General features: G+C 39.9%; 1 protein-coding gene across 4 annotated transcripts in view; it reads left to right on the top strand.

The window, feature by feature from the left end:
- Nucleotides 1–491: 491 nt before the first annotated feature.
- The window catches only part of PIK3C2A (phosphatidylinositol-4-phosphate 3-kinase catalytic subunit type 2 alpha), a 119,949-nt gene continuing 102,566 nt past the window's right edge, over nucleotides 492–17,874 (top strand). For 2 of the 4 annotated variants that reach the window (XM_049890568.1, XM_049890565.1), the window contains exon 1: nucleotides 492–628. The gene's annotated coding sequence lies outside the window, so the exon portion shown is untranslated. Of the gene's footprint in view, nucleotides 639–17,874 lie in introns of all 4 variants that reach the window. The other 2 variants (XM_049890566.1, XM_049890567.1) reach the window with 1 other exon arrangement.

Raw genomic sequence — 17,874 nt, 5'->3', positions numbered from 1 at the left:
TATCAAGTGCGGTATCCACGTGACGGGTTACTAATTACACGTCCCGTAGCACCTGATTCACGGTGAGAAATGGGTAAATGCTTGTTGGACTGAACGTTTTGCCTAGTCCTTTTAATCTTCCAATCTCAAACTAATCTCGGCACGGCCTGGGGCCAAAACCACAAATCTGAGAGCTGCAGTCGGATGGGGGCGTGCGCAGAGTCCCGGGAGGGCGCACGAGAACAACAAGGCTTTTAGACACCCAGGACAGCTGGCAGGGTTTCAGACGCCTGGATGCCCCCGGAGGTCTCCCTGGTTTGGAGCTGCACAGAGGGACTTTCTGGTCCAGCCGCGTATTCCTCGGCGGGAGCGCGACCCCGGCCCCCACCGCCCCAGCTCTAGCTTCACGGTACGTGCCCAAAGCCCCGCCCACCACCTCAGGTAGGCCACCCGCTCCAGCCAATCCGCAAGAAGCTTGGGTGCGGAAGGCGGTGCTTTCCCGACCGGAAGTGACGTAAGGTGGTTGGCTGGCTGCGGTGTCGCCCGAAGCTCTCCGCCGCGGCTGAGACGGCTGAGGGGGAAATGGCTCGGACCGTGGCGGCTGCAGCAGCTCGGGCTGTGGTGGAGCCGGAGGCTCAGGCAGCTTGAGGTGAGGAGAGGTCGGTACAACGAGGGCCGGCACCTGGGACCCAGCTTTGCAAGGACAGAGGGAGATCCGGATGGGAAAGTCGCTTGCCGCGGCCCCCAGCCCCTCGGGTGCCCGCCTCTGACCCTCCATCTAGTACTCTTGGGGCGGCTTCAGCGGGACTCGGCTCCCTCCGGCCTTGCTTCCATTTAGGCCGTTGTCGACTGCCCTGCGGAGTGTGCGAGGGGCCGCGCCCCCACCAGGCCCCTTCTCTCGAAGGCGGGGGTGCACTCAGGCGTCAGTTTTGTCCCGACGGGGGAGGGGAGGCTACCCGGTTGTCCCTCGGGACGGAGTTGGAGCCGCAGTGGCCGGTTCTGTTCTTTTGTCAAGTCGTTAGGTTCTGGCAGATATGTCTGTCGTACTTCTCAGTTACGGCCCCTTCTTTCGCCTCCTGTCCCATCTCCGACTTCGGGGGCTAATGATCCTTCCCTCCCCCGCTCTCCAGTTGTCTTTTTGCCGCGAATCCACTTGCTTTGGGAAAGCAGAATTATTTCCGTGTGTATTTAGCTCATCATCTTTCTGGGAAGGCGGTCAGATTCAGAATATTTGCTTAGCTCTTCCTGAGTGACGGAGGAACAATAAATAATTGAAGGAAAAAAGCACTTTTTTTTTTTTGCCCGCTAAATGACTTGGCTTTAAGAACGAGATTTTCCAGCTGTGGAATTGTTTTTCGGGGAGAGTAGGAATTGAGGAGGGAAATGAGGCAGGAGGAAAGTTTTGAGCTCAAGAATGTGGAAGACATAACCCTGTGGTAGTTCTTTCCGTGTATTAGCCTGATACAAATTGAGGTCGTAATTATACTTTTATTTTGAACAGTGGGTGTTTAAATTTAGTGAAATGAAGGATGCCTTCCTCTTGGAAGAAGATTAAAGAGGCACCCTAAAATCTTTCCAGGTGGGTGTCAGGTAGGAAAGCGCTGTTGGGAAAGTTGTTTAATAAATTAGATTCTGAAAGCCGCAGATTAGAAGAGATGCAGAAAAGTATTCTCAGAGGAGTGATGAAGACATATTACAAAGGGGGAAGACTGCACCAAGATCCAGGAGACTTTGTGACTCCAGAGAGACTTTGTACCTTTGCCTCCTTGACTTGTGGTTCAGGTATCCACAGGAGACTCCTCTAGCAGCTCTGCCATCTTTGGGGGCTGATGCTCTTACAGAAAAGTAATCACTGTAGCAAATTAGACTGATGTAACTTAGCTAAGGTATGTAAATTTAAAGATGTCTGCTGGTTAATATTAAGACAGTCTTTCAAGTATTGAAAAACATTATATGAGACTAGAAAGATTTTATTATCTGTTAACTCAAGTTTAGTATTTTTATATAGGTACAAAGTGCGTATAGGACTTCTTTCACAAGTAGTTTTGGTTAAATTTATTGATTCTAAAGCAAACTTTTAAAAATTTTGCTTTAAGTGAAAGTTTACAATTCAAGCCAGTTTCTCATACAAAAACTTATACACACGTTGTTATGCGACCCTAACTACTCTCCCTATAATGTGACAGCCCGCTCCTCCTCTCTACCCTGTATTTCCCATGTCCATTCAACCAGCTACTGTCCACCTCTGCCTGAAGCAAACTTTTTTTCTTATGAAAATGTCTGTTGCTATTTGTGTTTTGTATGCATGTTGCTTGCAGTTTTCCTTGTAAGCCATGTATTTTAATGTTTTTATCCATCGGTTTCACAGCTTTTTCCATTTTGTGGATTATAAAAGTTGGCATGCTTGCATTTAGGAATTTTAGAAACTGCTATAACTTTCTGTAATTAGCTGTATATCAAGTATCTGATTCTTTTTCTGTTTCTCCCTTCTGCCATGAATGGTTGAGAAATCTTCAATTAGTTGAAGATAGCTGCATCAGTTTCCTTGCTCAGGAATCTTTCTTTGATCTAGCACAATGTTTTGCACTTAGTAAGCACATTTTTAAGTGAATTTATACCTAAAAAGAGCATTGAATTTCTCAAGAGCTCAGAGTCCTATGTTCTTATCAGGGCATCAGACCAAACTTTGCCAGAGCAGCAGTAGTGCAGAACATTTCTTAAAAAAAAAAAAAAATGCTTTGTAACTTGTCTTGCTTTGATAACATAAATTATCTATTTTGTTACATTTGCCATGTTACCAAAATAGTTTAAGGTCAGGTAATGATAAAAGCTAGATGTTTTTGTGCAGTGCATAGTAGGTGATTTAACAGTCGTTATCTTTGGCATGCTTTTCAATACCTCAAAAATTAACCCTCTAAAAGATCTTACAGCTGCATGCATTTCTTAGTTCTTTAATTCAACTGATAGTGTTATTGCCTGCAAGGGTGCCTGGTACTGCAAGGGTTCCAGGGATAGAAAAATGAATGAGACAGTGGTTGCCCTCAAGACATTCTCTAGTGCGTGGGGGAGACAAACACATAAATTATAATAGTATGGTTATAAGGGCAGCAGTGGATTCGAAGTGCTAGAAAGGGTGCGATCACCTGGGCTGAGAGACAGACAGAATGGTTGAGTCTTTGAGGAAGATGATGCTTAAATTGAATCTTAAAAGATGAATTCCTTATGTTAATGAGGGCTAGATAAAGTGAACAGATTGTAGACCCCGTTCTGTTATACTACCAAGCAATGAGATACTGAGCAAGCTGCTTAATACCTCTGATATCCATTTTTGTTCGAGATTTGACTACATTTTTTTTAAAGCAGTGCTGTCCAATAGAAATATGTGAACCACAAATGAGAGCCCCATATAGAAGAGATTTCATGTTATTTTGTCTCATACTAAGTCTTTGAATCTGGTGTATATTTTACACTTACAGAACATCTCAATTCAGACTAGCCACATTTCAGTTGCTCAATGGCTGTGTGTGACTAGTGCTACCATATTGGACAGCGCAGATCTAGAACATGAAAATTCTGCTATTCTATCCTGGGTTCCTGCTTGAAAAGGAAAAATGTGCTAGAAGTGATTATAATTTCTAATCATTTTGATAGTATTCACAAATGATACTCTTTTGATCAAGATTATAGTTATACTTGAAAATGATATTACTGTAGAATATCATTAAGGTTGTTCATAGGATTATTTCTCTGCCTCTGTGGTAGAGTCATATTTTTAATATCTTTGTTTTGTGCACCTTTGTATCCTTTTTGGGGCCCTGGTGGCGCAGTGGTTAAGAGCTGGGCTGCTGACCAAAAGGGTGGCAGTTCAAATCCACCAGCTGCTCCTTGGAAACCCTATAGGACAGTTCTACTCTGCCCTACAGGGTCTCTATGAGTTGAAATGGACTCGACCACACTGGGTTTGGTTTATGGGTATCATTTTTATCTCTCCTTCTCTCTGCCATCTGTTATTTTTAACATGTGGACTCAACAACACAATAGGAGAGTGCACAAGCATATTTTAGGCAATTAAAAAGGATTTCTTAAAATTTTAAATCAGCTATTTGGGTATAAGAGCTAATTGGATTTTTAAACACTCTTGATTTTAGTAAAATTGAAGACAGTTATAGCTGGCTTACCAGCGAGTATTTGTCTTTTAACTTTGAGAATGCATTGCTATGCCATATCATTAACATCCCTACTGTTAAGTTGGAAACCCTGGTGGCGTAGTGCTACGACTGCTAACTAAAGGCGCTCCTTGGAAACTATGGGGCAGTTCTACTCTGTCCTGTGGGGTCACTGTGGGGTTGCTATGAGTCGGAATCGACTTGAGGGCACTGGGTTTGGTTTTTTTTGGTTTTACTGTTAACATAAAGCTTCCTGTTATTCTTATAGTTTAAGTGCTACATTATTGATATGAATTAATAATGTACAGCGCTGCCTCATTTATTTTGCTGTGCATGGAGTTTGGTTTAAAAAGAAGAAACAAAATACTAGAAGCTTATTTTAGACAAGATAACTGACTAACCATACCTTACATTTGTATCGATTGATGGTTATAGTTTACCTAATGCTTTTATTCCCCCCCCAGCCCTTATTACTTGTGAAGTAAATAGGGCAACTATTATTCCCATTTTCTTAAAGAGGAAAATGAGGCCCAGAGAGGCTGTGCGTTGTTTAGCGTAACACATTAGAGGCAGTTCTTGAATCCTTACGATACTAAGCCTAGTGTTCTTTTCGTTCTTTTCATTGCGTTTCTTCATATGGTATTTGAGTGTTTAGATACATGGCACTTACCAGGTTTTTGGAGTGTGTGTTTAAGAATGAGTACTTCCTGCCTTTGGGAAGTTTATGCTATGAAAGACCAACTACAACTCATATAGAAGGAAGTACTTTAGTTATTTTTAAAAATATCAAGGGGAAAGAAAAAATGTAAGGTTAGTGTAGTTGCATAGAAAATAAGTGAGTGATTTAGGCAAGATTTTTTATTTTTGAGTAAAGAGTTTAGATTTTAAATTGCAGCTGTAGGAAGAAGGTGATCAGGTATCAAGGACAGGGTTATTTCAATGCACAAGGAAAAACTTAGATAAGGGAATGTGAAGTGTAAGTTCAAGGAAGGATTTATAAGGCTTATTAGAAATGATGAGAGTAAGATCCCATCCCATTGCCATCGAGTCAATTCTGACTTATGACGACCTGTAGGACAGAGTAGAACTGCCCCATAGGGTTTCCTAGGCCGTAATGTTTATGGAGGCAGACTGCCACATCTTTCTCCCATGGAGCAACTGGTGGGTTCAAACCACTGACCTTTCTGTTAACGGCCACGTGCTTAAGCACTGCACCACCACGGCTCCTTGAGGATAGGCTAGAGGTGTGAAATAAAGAGATGAGAATAAGTAGATACCTGTAATAAAGAGCTTAGAGGCCAGTGGTCAGACATATTATTTGCATGAATTAGGAGCTATTATCATAAGGCTATGAATTTATTGTGATTTGAACTGTGTGGTAGAGAACTGAAGGAGAGGTTGGTGACAGTGAGCAGCAGTGTAATGTTAGTACCTATAGGAACTTGGTAAAGAATTTGACTGAAAAGAGAAAGGAATGGGCAATGTTATGAAAAAGAAAATAGGTTTTAAAATTTGCTGTATGGGAAAATCCTAACTGAAATAAGTTTTTTTTTTTTTTAAGTGTTTTCCCGTAAAAATAAATTGGCAGTTTACCTTCAGAAAGTACCAGTAGAAGCAGGAAGAAATTAAGGATTGTTAAGGTTTTACTGTAGAATGAGAGGAGAAAGCAAAGATAAAATCCTATTTGAAGATATAATGGAAGAGACTACAGAGGGAAATCAATACAAGTACTTAACCTTGTGGTGAGATGGGATAAGAACATGAATGTTGATGGGAAGGAGAGACTCACTTAGGAAAATGACCTGTCTCATTAGAGAATAGGAAAACACCTTTTCAAGTGTTTTATTTGCAGTTTTGAGAATTATGCTAACCTATTATTCCCCCCCAAGGTAAGCTCTGAAGGAAGTCTAATTATACTTATAAACAACAGTATAGTGCTATGAATATCAATAACTAAGCCGATTATTTACTAAGTCACTGTATATGTGTTCATATTGTAATTTATAACTATTCTGACATCTCTTTACAGTTACGCAGTGCTGAGTTGAGAAAAGTACTCTCTGACTAGATCTCATAATGATGGTTATCAGACTGAAATTTTGCCCGTATTTGAATGCATGATATGATACTGTAATTGACACTACAGTTGTTCAGGGTTTTATTTTTAAGTCAAATTTATTGAGGTATAATTTATATGTAGTATAACTTAACCTTTTTAGATGTACAAGTCTATGAATTATAAGAAATAGTGACAGTTGTGTAACTGCCAAAACCGTAATTAAAATATGAAATATGTCCATCACCCCATAAAGTTTCCTCATGCCCCTTTATGGTCAGTGACTTACCTCCTTCACCTTGACAACAACTGATTTGTTCTTTTGTCCCTATAGTTTCACATTTCCTAGAATGTCATAGAAATTGTCATCATACAGTATATAGTCTTTTCAAAAAATAAATTCAAATGTGTAAGCTTTTTTTTTTATTGTGGTAAAAATATATGTAATAAAACATTGGCCATTTCAACCTTTTTTATGTGTACAAATCAGTGACATTAATGATGTTCATGTTATGCAGTCATCACCAGTCTGTCTGCAGATTTTTTCATCCCCCTTAACAGAAGCGCAGTGCCCCTTAAGCACTAATTTCCCCTTCTCCCCTCCCATCCATCCCTGGTAACCACATAATAAACTTTGGTCTCTATTCATGTGCCCATTCTAGATATTTCACATAAGTGAACTCATACAATATTTGTCCTTTTGTGTCTGACTTATTTCACTCAGCATAATGTTTTCAAGGTTCACCCATATCTTAGCATGTATCAGAACTTCATTTCTCTTTATAGCTGAATAATGTGTCATCGTATGGGCATACCATACTTTGTTTATCCATTCATCTGTTGATGGACGTTTGGGAATTTTCTACCTTTTGGCTATTGTGAATAGTGCTACAATGGACATTGATGTACAGATGTCTGTTTGAGTCCCTGCTTTCAAGTTTTTTTGAGTGTTTACCTAGGAGTAAAATTGCTGGGTTATATGGTAGTTCTGTGTTTAACTTTTGAAAGAAAGGGTATAGCCTTTTGAGTCTGGCTTATTGCACTTAGCACAATGCCTCTGAGACTCAGTAAGCTGCTTTTTTTTTTTAATGGTAGGAACATAGTGATGGTTTTTTCCAATATCTGGGCAGATATAATATGTGTATTTTTTAATGTCTATTGTATGTATTAGGCATTTTATATAATTTTATTTAACTCTGACAACACTATACGATAGCATTATCTATACTTTATGATGAGAAAAGCTAAGACAAAGGGAGATTAAGTACCTTACTTAAATTCGCACAGTTAATAAGAGGGAGGTCTGATATTTGAGCTCAGGTCTTTCTACTACATCATTCTTTATCCTCTCTGATATCACTGTTCTACGAAACCATCAATTTCATGCAAACTTCTTCCTTTGAAAACAAGATTTTGTTAGCCATAGAAATTGATGGACTTCAGGTGAAAGGTTCCAGAAGTATTTATGGCAGTTTTTTGTTATTTATCATTATTCCCTATTTTGGGTTTCTCAGTTGCAACTCAGTTTTATTTTTCTCTACCATAAGCTGTATCAGAAATCCAGGCATATACTATAACATTTAGCACAAAAGCTTACTGTTATTGTCATGCTGGAATTGGGGTAATGTTAGGGTATATTTAATGATTCACGTCAAAAGAATGAACGATGAAATGGTCCAAAGTTCAGTAGTTACCTTCATAAAGTAGTACTACTCTTAGGATTCTGAGTTAGGTTGAAAATTGCTTAGTCAGCAAATATCTTTCAACAGGAAACTGTTGATGTGACTGTGCCCTCCTTCTTTGTCTCCCTCCCAAACACACATAGTCGTTCATACACATATACAGACAGAAAGTTGTTCTGAATGGATGCCCTAGTTGTGACTCTTACGTGTAGAATGCTGCTCATAAAGGCTGAAGATAGAATACCCTTGACCGCTAGTGCTACCTATCAGACTGTAGTGTAGCCATAGGTTTTTGTAAGAGTTAAGTGCTGTATTAATGTGCTTGTAGTACTTGGGCAATGAGACGTTGGTAGTTCAGTGGTAGAATTCTCACCTTTCATTCAGGAGACATGGGTTTGATTCCTGACCAGTATATCTCATGCATGGCTACCACCCATCCATCAGTAGAGATTTGCATGATGCTATGATGCTGAACAGGTTTCAGAAGAGCTTCCAGACTAAGATGGACTAGGAAGGACAGTCTGGTGATCTGCTTCCAAAAATCTGCTGATGAAAACCCTGCACATCTCAACAGTCCGATCCATAACTGATCATGCAGGACCAGGCACCATTTTGTTCTACTGGGCATGGGGTCACCATGAGCCTGGGCTGAATCAATGGCAGCTAACAACAATAGTACCTGGGCAAAGCGTAATCATAAAAACTTCTGAAAAATCAGTCATTGAAAATCTTATGGAGCACAGGTCTACTCTGGCACACGTGGGGTCACCATGAGTTAGAATCAGCTCAAGAGCTTTGGATTATAGAGATTAAAAAATGGATTGGGGACTGGGCTTGTTTCACCTGTCTTTAGACTTGTGAAGACACTATGGAAGGCTCTTTTAGTTTTTCCCATGACTCACTTTTTCTTATGGCCAGGTGTGGGTCCAAATTTCATGTGATTCCTGACAACACTATCAGAAATGGTATTGTTACGTGCCACCGATTCAGTTCCAACTCATAGCAACCCTGTGTACAAAAAAAACAAAGCACTACCTGGTCCTGTTCCATTCTCACAATCATTGCTATCTTTGAGCTCACTGTTGTAGCCATCATGTCAGTCCATCTCGTTGAAGGCCATCCTTTTTTCTGCTGACTCTCTACTTTACCAAGCATGATGTCCTTCTCCAGGGACCGATTCTCCTGATAGCATGTCCAAAAGTACGTGAGACGAAGGCTCGCCATCCTCGCTTCTAAGGAGTATTCTGGCTGTATTTCTTTTTTTTAAATCAGAAATAATATACTTTCAACTAAATCATTCTCCATCACATTATTGGGTTTTTTCCCCCTATTTTATTTACTATCTAATTATCATTTTTGTTTACTTGTTTGAATTGAACCACTTCTTAACATTTCCACTGTTATCATCCTAGTCCCAGTCATTACTAGTTCTCTTTTAGCCTATTTCAGTTACCTGTTGCCTTAGTTATCCAGTGCTGCTATAGTAAAAATACCACACATGGATGTCTTTAACAGACAAATTAATTTTCTCACAGTTTCGGAGACCAGAAGTCCGAATTCAGGGTGCGAGCTCTAGAGGAAGGCTTTCTCTCTGTCAGCTCAGAAGGAAGGTCCTTGTCTCTTCTGAGCCTCTGCTCCTGGCCGAGCTTTGTGAGGCTTGGCATCTCTCTTTCCCCATCTCTGCTTCTCTCACTTGTTTGTTTAATTTCTTTTTTATGTTTCAAAAGAGATTGACTTAAGACACACCCTATACTAATTCTGTGTAATTAACATAACAAAGACAACTCATGCCAAAATGGGATTATAACCACAGATATAACCCCCCTCCAAAAAAAAAAAAAAAACCCGATGCCATTGAGTCGATTCCCGTGAACTGTCCCATAAGGCTTCCAAGGAGCAGCTGGTGGATTCAAGCTGCCGACCTTTTGGGTAGCAGCCGAGCTTTTAACAACTGTGCCACCGGGGCTCCAACCACAGGCATAGAGATTAGGAATCACAATACATATTTTGGGGGGACATGGTTCAGTCCATAACACCCATTAATCATCTCCTGATTTCCATTTTTGCTCTCCTTATATCTATTTTCCACAGAGCAAGTGGACATCTTTTAACAGTGTGAATCAGATCACATGAAAGTCTTTGCTTACAGCACACCTTTGGCTTCCTATTACACCTAATACTTGAATATATTAGTGTTTTCTTTTTCTTAGATATATGTTAAATTAGTTATAAAAAAGTTCATATTAGCAGCAAAAGAAAAAAAATAGATAAATTGGACTTGATCAAAATTAAAAACTTTTGCGTATCAAAGGACTTTATCAACAAAGTAAAGAGACAGCCTACAGATTGGGAGAAAATTTGGGGGAACCATATACCTGATAAGGGTTTAACGTCCAGAGTATATAAAGAACTCCTATAACGTAACAAAAAGACAACCCAATCAAAAAAAGGGCAAAGGACTTCAATAGACATTTCACCAAAGAGGATATACAAATGGCCAACGAGCGCATAGAAAGATGCCGTAAGCCATTAGTCATTAGGGAAGTTACAAATCAAAACCACAGTGAGATGCCACGTCACCCACACTAGAGGGCTATGATAAAAATAAAGAAAATAGCAGATGTTGACAAAGATGTGGAGAAATTGGAACCCTCATCCATTACAGGTATAAGAATACCAAATGGTACAGCCACTGTGGAAAACAGTTTTACACTTCCTCAGGTAGTTAAACATAGATCTACCATATGACTCAGCAATCCCAGTCCTAGGTCTAAACCCAGAAGAATTGAAAGCAGGAACGCAAACAGAAACTTGTACGTTTGTCGCAGCACTATTCACAATAGCCAAGAGATGGGAACAACCTGAATGATGGTCAGCAGATGAAAGGATAAACAAGATGTACATACATACGATGGAATTTTACTCTGCCAAAAAGAGAAATGGAGTTCTGATACATGCTACAGCATGGATGAATCTTGAAAACATTATGCTGAGTGAGATAAGTCAGTCACAAAAGGACAAGTATTGTATGATCCCACTTGTATGAAACGGGCAAATGTATAGAGACTAAAGTTTATTAGTGGTTACTAGCAGTGGGAGGAGCCCTGGTGGTGTAGTGGTTAAGATCTCGACTGCTAACCAAAAAGGTCAGCAGTTCAAATCTATCAGCTGCTCCTTGGAAACCCTGTGGGGCGGTTCTACTTTGTCCTATAGGGTCGCTATGAGTCGGAACCAACTTTGTAGCACCTAACAACAACAAGAAGCAGTGGGAAGGGAGGGCAGACGAGGGAGTATTAGTTTAGGGGGCACTGAATTTTTGTTCAGTGGTGGGAGAATAATTTGGAAGCAGATGGTGATGGTTGCACAACATGATGAATGTAACCAGTGTCACTGAGTTCTACATGTCTAAAAAACGTTGAATTGGTGATTTAAAAAAGTTGATATTGATGAGTGAAGATATAAGGATTTTTTTTTTTGAGAGAAGATTTTTGATTATTGAGCTTAGTGATTTAACTTATTTTCCATTTTTATCAAAAAGAGTTTCACTAGAAATCCACAAAGTAAAATTAAGTTAGGTTGAAATGAGAAAGTTTGATTGTGTCATACCATCAAGCTAGAAATATAACTTTGAACATTTAACATATCTAGATTTTGGGAAAAGAGTTAAATTCTACAAGTTAAATTTAGTATTATAGAAACTTGGAATTAAAAGGAGTCTTATCATCTGGTGTGTAACCACTTTATTTCCTTGAAGAAATTGGTGCCCGAAGAGTTGAAGTACCTCATCCAAGTCCAAATAGCTAACTAATAATAGAGCTGGGGCAAGAACTCAGTTTTTTTTTTTTTCCTTCCTAGTTCAAAGCTTCCATCATTCGTTAGTGTATGATGCCTGTATCTGGCAGTTTTTTTTTTTTAGTTGAATTTCTATTAACACACTTAGATTTGAGAATGTTTTCAAATGTAAAACTTGATAGAATAACAAAGCTGATTTCTCAGGAAATAATCTTCAGGGAATATCGGTTTCTAACTCCAGGGGAAAACTTCTTCAGGATTAGTTTTTATTGGAAGAACTATTGAGAGTTATTGTGTAATAGTTGGCTGAATGTTTAAAGTCAACGATATATTTGCTGTAAATGTTTGACTAGTGCTAAGGCTTAATAGATAATATTAAGTATTTTAATGACATTGTGGGTATTCTTTGTGAATGATGGACCAGAAACAATTATTGTTAACTAAACCCATTGCCATTTAGTCTATTCGGACTCACAGCAACCCTATAGAACAGAGTGGAAGTGCCCCATAGGGTTTCCAAGGCACAGCTGGTGGATTGGAACTACCAGTTTTTTTGTTAGCAGCTGTAGCTCTTAACCACTGTACCATCAGGGCGCCATATATATTAAAGGATTGTATAAATATACTAGATGGAGATGAGTATAGTAATGTAGCTTATTCAGACTGTTAACTGCTCTACGACTGATCTGGTTTAGATTGATCCACAAGGCTGGCTCTAGCTTGGAGAATATAATTTTTATAGGGTCGCTATGGGTCGGAATTGACTCAACGGCACTGGGTTCTGGGTATACCAGCAGTATCCCCTGAAGAGCAAGACTGTCATATGTCAATATCTGGTTAACCAAATAGGTGAACTGTAGATTTTAGGCCTAAATTTTGGGTTAACTGTAGGGTCACTATGAGACAGAATCGACTCGATGGCAACAGGTTTGGGTTTTTTTTTTTATCATTAGCTGAACCTAAAACTTTTATGAGAGTGTAAAATTAAAACTTACCTTCCTAGTTTCTTTATGAACAGATTATCCGGAGCACGCTGATTTGACCCTAAAGCCACAAATATTGATAAGAACCGAAGCCATTTCTTTCAAGTATCCAGGCCAAATAATCATTTGATCTACGTTACTCTGTGACTCCAGTAGGACTGACCGTCTAGTATATATTTATTCTACTTTTGCTTCACTGAATTTTTCAGATTTGTGGGTTGATGTCTTTCTTTAGTTGTGGAAAGTTCTTGGCAATTTTCAAAGATTTCTTCTGTCCCATTCTCTCTCCCCTCCTCTCCTTTCCTTCTGGGACTCCAGTTGCATGTAGGTTAGACTGTTCGACATTGTCCCACAGAATTCAGGCATGCTGTTCTGTTCCTCTGCCTTTTTTTTTTTCTCTTCGTATTTCAGTTTGGATACTTTTTTACTGATTCGTCTTCAAATTTATCATTTTTCTTCTGTTAAGCTCATCTAAATTATGTCTGATACATTTTTCATGTTTAGTAAAAAAAAAATAGTTTCCATCTTGCTGCTGAAATTCTCTACTTTTTCATGCATGTTGTCCACCTTTTCCACTAGATCATTTAGCATTTTTTATCACAATTATTTTAAAGTTCCTGTTTGATTATTTAAACATTTGGGCCATCTCTGGGGCAGCTTCTTTTGATTGTTTCCTCTCGAGCATGGGTCACATTTTCTTGCTTCTTTGTATGTCTCATAATCTTTGGATGCCAGACAATTTATATAAAACAGCATTAGGGCCTGAAGTGTACTTATTATTTATTTAATATTTACCTGCAAAATGGCCTTTCTTCTGTCAGGCCATGAAATTCAGTCAGTCTGATCTGTAAGTAAATGAATTTGGGCTTTGTTGCAGCTTAAGTTTGATTTAATTCCCCACTAGCTTTAAGTATTTTGGGGTGGAATCAGGACTTTCTCTTCAAAAGGACTTGGGATCTGAGTACTGACAAGATTCCAAACATCTCTCTGTTTTGCAGCACAGCTGCCAGCCTTTTAGTTGCTGGGACATTCTTTTTATTCTCTATTCTTGCTTCCTGGCTTTCTGTGTCTCAGAAGATCTCTGCCTCGCTGCGCTTACTCTCGCCTTTGGAGTGAAGGCCTGGAATGCCTTGGAGGGGTCTTTCTCTTGTCCCATCCTCAGCCTTTGGTAGTTGAAAGGTTGGAGTGCCTCAGATGGATTTCTCTCAAATAGATTTCACCTTCTGAAGGGTGGCTGCCTTTTACTTATTTAGGAGAGGCCTACGTACTTCAAGGGAGATCTGTTTCAACTCTTCTGCCCTGCCCCTGGCTTTCTGTGTGTTACCTCTGCACTTAGTGAAAATCTATAGGAAAGAGCTAGTGAGTGGGTGGGTACAGATTTGTTCCATACCTGAGGCCATACTGTCACACCTCAGAATTCTAATCTGTCATGCTAGTCCACATGTGGTCATTGTTTCTCCTTGTCTCTATCTAAGGTGGATTTCTCCTATTCCTGCTGCACCAGAGATGAGAAGGAATTGATACTGAGCCTCTGTTGTTGGCCTCTTCTCTCCTGTAAAGGGTTTATCACTTTCTAGAGTTTAATTCATTTAGTTTTTTTTTGTGTCCTCTGCTCTCTGCTATGTCTTAAAATTATAGTTTTGTAGCTTATTTAGCTTGTTTTTCATTGTTGGGATAAAAGTAACAATTTTGCCACTTCATGTATTCTAATCAGAAGTGAAAATCCTTCCATTACATATTTATTTATCGTCTTTGTTTTGAAATAGTAAAGCATGCAAATGATAAAAAACTTTAAACCATACCACAGTTTAGATAGTGAGAAGTAAGTTTGCTTCATACCATTGCCTCCCCCTGCTCCCCATTTTTAGTTACTGGCTAAATAGCTCCTTAACTTTATTACCTCAAGCTCCTGAGGCGTCTGTTCCTTTCCAAGTCAGCCCTTTCCATCTGTGCTCCTGATTTTATCCTTTTCAGATATATATGCAATGCCTGAGCTAGTGTTTATCTCCCATCTCCTGTGCCTTTCAGTCTTTGTCCCCGAATCCTTCCTTTCAGCCTACCACATGTTGAAGGCCTTTTCCATTTTAAACAGCCTCTTCCTATCAACTGTCTCTCCTAGTCCCCTATACTGCCAAAGAATTGAAAGCAGAATCTGCCCCTGTTACCTGTAATTCCTTACTTTTCTTTCAGTTCTCTATACTCCTCTAAATTGTCCTCTTAAAAATCACTAATGAGGGGCTGGAGGGCATGAATGAGAAGTGTATTCTAATGAGTACAGAATTTCTTTCTGGAACGATGAAAATGTTCTAAAATTTGACTGTGATGGTGGTTTTACAAGTCTGTGAACATACTAAAAACCACTGGATTGTATACTTTAAAGGGGTGAATTTTATAGTAAGTGAGTTATACCTTAGTAAATCTGGTTTTTTTTTTTTTCCCCCCAGCCTTCATTCTGTGTCACCTCTCTGTAGCTTCTTCTCAGGACACTGTGCTCTGGATTTATCTCATACCAGTGTTCACACCTTTTTGTTATTTCCCTCTGACCTTCTTCTGTCTCTTGCTTAAACGTTAGTGGCCTTCATGATTTCCTCCCTGTCTTTTTTCATTCTACACATTCCCCCAGGGCAATCACAACTACCTCCATGGCTTCAGGTCTTCAGTTGTACATAGATAACACCTGCTGATTTATCTCTAGCCAAATTGCTCTGTTGAGCCCAAGGCTAGTAATTCTGATTTCCAACCAGATAAAACCAAAATCCAGTGCCCTCCAGTCGATTCAGACTCATAGCGACCCTATAGGACAGAGTAGAACTGCCCCATAGAGTTTCCAACGAGCACCTGGAGGATTTGAACTCTGACCCATTGGTTAGCAGCCCTAGCACTTAACCACTACGCCACCAGGGTTTCCTCCAACCAGGTAGGAACTGCATTTCCACAGGTACTTCAAAATATTAAGGTTTTTGGTTGGAGGCTAAAAATGACCGTGTGACTCTGAAGTACAGTTCAGAGACTACATGCATATGATTTTCTTTGAGAGAAAGAAATTAATGGCTTATTATTCGGCACATTTAAGATGATTTTTAAATACTTTGGAAACCTTGGTGGCATAGTGGTTAAGAGCTATGGCCGCTATCCAAAAGGTTGGCAGTTTGAATCCAGGAGGCCCTCCTTGGAAACCCTATGGGGCAGTTCTACTCTGTCCTATAGGATTTCTATGAGTTGGAATTGACTTGACAGTGTAACCGAACGAAGGTTCTTGTCCTGTCCTATTAGCCGATCGAAATAAGACGGACGCCACACCACCAGTTGTTGTAAAGTGGAAATTTATTGTCTGTGCAGACAAGGAGCAACATGGGGTCTAGCAACTATAAGGCCACGTGCTCACCGTCTAAGGGGGTAGGAAGCTTTTTATTTCTAATGGCGTGGGAAGTTGGGTTTGGTACTTGGAACTCTCTGCCCTTAGCCCTCCCATGCCCATACTTGGAGGTCTGGATATTAAATCATCTTCCGTCGGATGCGCGTGTAGTGGGACCCCTCACTTCTAAGATGGAATTGGGTGAAATCATGGGCTGGGAAATATCCTTCTTTCCGGTGACAGTCGGCCCCGGGGTGGATTGAAGGACAGGATCTCTTCAATCTGCGCATGCTCCAGGGTGTAGGTTGGGCTAGTTCAGTGGATGGAGCCACTACCTGCTGTGACTTCCTGAAAAATGTTACTCAAAACAAGTTTGTTAGCAAGACAAAGAAAGAGTGGGGCAGGGGGTGTTGATTGGGGTTTTCAACAGCAACAGGTTTGGTTTGATTTTTTGGTTAAATAACCGAAAATGAGTGCAATAAGAGTGGATTGAAACTCAATTGTATCTCAAGTTAAAATACTTTGAGTGTGATTCGTGTACTTAAGTGAGTTAATGTAATTTAAGTATCTAACAGAATATTGAAGGCAATCTGTAGTGAAAAATTGCTTCATAATCTGGTCTGTATTAGATTTAAATTCATTTATTTGTTTAATAAATATTTAAATGAATGCTTGCTTGTTCCAGGACTGTGCTTAGGTGCTGGGATACAGCAGTGAACTGGACAAATACCCACCTGATGGAATATTCAGTCTAGGGGGTAAAGATGACAATAAACAAAATAAATAAGTAAATATATATATAAAAAGTAAAATATATAGTGTATTAAAAAAAAAAACCCAAACCCATTGCCATCAAGTCAATTCTGACTCATAGCGAACCTGTAGGCAGAGTAGAACTGCTGCATAAGTTTTCCAAGGCTGTAATCCTTTTTTTTTTTTTTTTGGTGTGTCTCACAGTATAATTTTTATTATCGTTGTTGTAAAAAGAGCTTTTTTTTTATTATTATACTTTAGATAAAGGTTTACAGAGCAAATTAGTTTCTCATTAAACAATTAGTATGCACATTGTTTTGTAGCATTGGTTGCTAACCCCACAACATGTCAAGACTCTCCCCTTCTCAACCTTGGGTTCCCCATAACCAGCTTTCCTGTCGCCTCCTGCCTTCTCGTCCTTGCTTCTGGGCTGGTGTGCCCATTTAGTCTTGTTTTGTTTTATGGGCCTGTCTAACCTTTGGCTGAAGGATGAACCTCAGGAATGACTTCAGTACTGAGTTGAAAGGGTGCCTGGGGGCCATACTCTTGGGGTTTCTCCAGTCTCTCTCAGACCAGTCAGTATGGTCATTTTTTGTGAATTAGAATTTTGTTCTACATTTTTCTCCAGCTCCGGGCACCATCTAGTTGTGCCATACTCAATCTGGTGGAGGCTGTGGTAGTTGTGATCTATGAATCCTTTGGGCTAATCTTTCCCATATGTTTGGTTTTCTTCATTCTTCCTTGCTTCAGATGGGGTGGGACCAGTGGAGTATTTTAGATGGCCGCTCACAAGCTTTTAAGACCCTAGATGCTACTCACCAAAGTAGGATGTAGAATATTTTCTTTATGATATGCCAATTGAGATACACGTCCTCTGAGACCATGGTTCCCAGCCCTCAGCCCAGTAATTTGGTCCCTCAGGGATGTAATCTTTATGGCAGCAGACTGCCACACCTATCTCCTGTGAAGCAGCTGATGAATTTGAACCACTGACCTTTCAGTTAGCAGCCAAGTGCTTAACCACTGTACCACCAGGGCTCCTTTATATAGATTATTGTTGTTGTTGTTAGGTGCTGTTGAGTCAGTTCCAACTCATAGCAACCCTGTG

The sequence above is a fragment of the Elephas maximus genome, chromosome 7 (genome assembly GCF_024166365.1).
Source record: "Elephas maximus indicus isolate mEleMax1 chromosome 7, mEleMax1 primary haplotype, whole genome shotgun sequence".
NCBI classification, from domain to species: domain Eukaryota; kingdom Metazoa; phylum Chordata; class Mammalia; order Proboscidea; family Elephantidae; genus Elephas; species Elephas maximus.
This window is presented reverse-complemented; position numbering and strand designations above follow the sequence as displayed.